The sequence below is a fragment of the Myotis brandtii genome, unplaced genomic scaffold (assembly GCF_000412655.1).
Source record: "Myotis brandtii unplaced genomic scaffold, ASM41265v1 scaffold82, whole genome shotgun sequence".
NCBI lineage: Eukaryota > Metazoa > Chordata > Mammalia > Chiroptera > Vespertilionidae > Myotis > Myotis brandtii.
This window is the reverse complement of record NW_005371324.1, coordinates 4279841-4282805: the sequence shown is the minus strand read 5'-3', so window position 1 is coordinate 4282805 and position 2965 is coordinate 4279841.

The window sequence follows — 2965 nt, the reverse complement described above, 5'->3', positions numbered from 1 at the left end:
GGGAAGGAATCATTCAACTTGTCTGAGAGAACATTTTTGTGTTCTGTCCACACTAGAGATTACCCTTCGCCAAGGGCTTTGCACCCTTTACTGGAACCACATTTCCTTACTTTATTCTAGAAGCATATCCTAGAATCTTAGAGTTTAAAAATACAGTTTGTAACTATTTCAAAGGTCTAAGAGTCATACCTTTTTGTTTTCTTACTGAAAATAATGTTAATCAGAGAAACCGATTGTTTTGCTTTTTATTGCTCTGTGAGAAATTGGAGGGTTATATGTTTTGTTGTTAGGTTAACTAAACTCAGAAATTGACAAAGGAAGGACTGGATAAACACCGGGTTTTCAGTAGGAAAACAACCCCAGTCTTGTTTTAGCAGCCACTTGTTCCTGAGGGGTTGGGGGGGGGGGTGCTTTTAAAGGTGGAACAAACCCTCTTCTGTGTTAAATCAAAAGGATGGTCAGAATTCACAAGGGCAGATGCTACTTCAGTTTAAAACGAGCCATAGATGATACAAAATCCTCTTGGGGCTGAAAATCACTTCCTATCTGCATGGCTTTACTAACGGGCCTCTGTTTTCCACTATCTTTTGCAAAGTCTTGATCAGTATTTTTCCAGCGTCCAAATTGGAAGGTCGATATTAGGCCGATGCTAAATTATGTAGTCAAGAAATGAAAGCAGAATTTTATGCTAGAGATGCCTTTATTCTCCTTCCATCTGGAAAGGAGTTTCATGGTCAAATTACTTGTTAGTGCAATATTTAAATGATGGAATTTTGAGGCCATAACTTTAATCTAAAAAGTTGCAAGGGTAATCTAAAACTTGAGCAAATGGCAAATAGAACTTAAGGGACTCCCACTTCCAGAGGCTGTTTAAGTTGTGGCTGTGAACATTTGCTGCAAAGATTTAAAAAGTCATACACACACACACACACACACACACACACACATACACACATACACACATACGTATGATGGGCAGCTCAGAGAGTCAAATCTAAAGAGTTCTTAAGCCAAGTTTGGTTCAGCTTCTTTGGTACCCCTGCTGTAATTTTAAGATAATGCCTCATTGTACCAGTGTTTTAATATATGTAGATCATATAACCCCTATGAAACCACAGCTTTTTTTTTTTTCAGATAGAAGGATTTTTCTTCCAATTCTTGTGCTATAAAAAAAGATAATATTTATACCAAGTAGTTTTAAAATTAAGATTCATTAAGCTTAAATATAGGCTAAGTATTGGCTGGTGGAATTTTTCCACCACCATGTCTGTGGTTCCTAATGGGCCATCAAAATCATGGTTCCTTGTCCTGTCTTTCCACAGCCCTTAGTCCTTGGTCTGCTGTGATATTTATGTTGAGTTGACCCTCTTAGTGCCTCTCTAGTTTGAAGGTCTCTTAATATTTAACTGTGAAAACTCAGAAATGAGAAAGGAGAGAAGTAGGATGGTTTTTATGTTTTGACACTTTGAAATTATTATGGTTGAATAATTTTCCAGAACAAAGAAACAACTATGCTTAACAAAGCGCAACAAAACAAAACAAAATACAAATGCAAAGCATTTTGCGTGTCAGTGGTTTTATTCTACCTGTAAAAAAGTAATGTTAAACACTTAAGGTATTACAAGGCCTAACCAATCACCTTTATGGAAAAAGATAAAAGTATTTCTTTTAACCCAAGAAAAAGAAGGAAAGGGTAGGTCCAACAGAAAACTCACCTCTTAAATAAACATAAAATGTAAAAAGTTGGGAAATTTAAAGGATTTTCCATGTGGAAACTGAACTTTTGTCTTGGAACTTCTGTTGGCGCCAAGCCTCATATGCAGCTCAATAACTATTTGTTGGGAATAATGAATGAAAGAAGGAAAAAATGTGTAACATCCCAGCACCCAGGAGGTGGTTTCTCTTTCTCTTGCCTCACACTGAGCTTCCTTTACACTCATTTCATTCCCTGAGAAAAGCTAATCCTGGACAAGCTGCACAACATGAGGAAGCTCCTTAGGCATACTTTCTTAGTGGAAATCAGATCTGCTTATGCCCTGCAGGGAATGCTGAGGTCAGAGTAAATGCCTATAAAGAGCTCTTTCAAAATGAACATTTCCCTCATAGAGGAAGCTGGAATTTCCTCATATGGAAATCAAACCAACTTTATTTCACTTCACATTTTTTCCAATGGAGGTAGAAAAACCCAACTCATTGCTTGAAAGAATTCCCCTCATATGTAAACACTGTTAAGAAGTCTGGCTTAAGTTCAAAGGCATTTTTTGGTGTGTGTGTGTGTGTGTGTGTGTGTGTGTGTGTGTGTGTGTGTGTTTTAAACTCTGTCCTCATATACCTATTTCTCTTAAAGATTCCTCATTTTAAATCTGACACTACAAGTTTGTTGCTAGTGTGGAAGTTCAAACACATCACTTGTTTTCGTTCCCCAGGGAAAGTGACTTGGTTTTAGCTTGTCTCCAAGTGTTTATAATATCATGTTCAATGGCAGGTTTAAAAGAGGGGTCTAAGACTATATGTGAAAACTAGATCAATCCCATAAAATATAGAGCTTTGTAGGATGAGGATGGGTTTGTGAACATTCATTCTTCTCTTTGTTTTTTGTTTGTTTTTTTGTTGGTAAATGTAAACAAACTTCCTTTTGCTTTACCAGTAAAATGCCTTCAGCCAACTAAAATTTAAATTTGGAAGTTACAGAGCTTGATATTGAATACATCAGTGATTCTTATAAGAGAAATATGCCAATTTACCCCGAACAACCTGAGATGTATTAATTATGAAATTGTGTTGGGTGGGTTTTTAATAACTACTTTCTAAAGTTTGGGCACAATTTGAAGGGTGACTTTTTGGTCTGTATGTTGTACAGCCAATCTAGAATTACATCACATTAGATTACAAAGTGATCTGCAACTTCATTGGCAGGACATCTGCTAAATGGAGTGTAGGATCCAACAGGGTTTTCTTAGGGCAT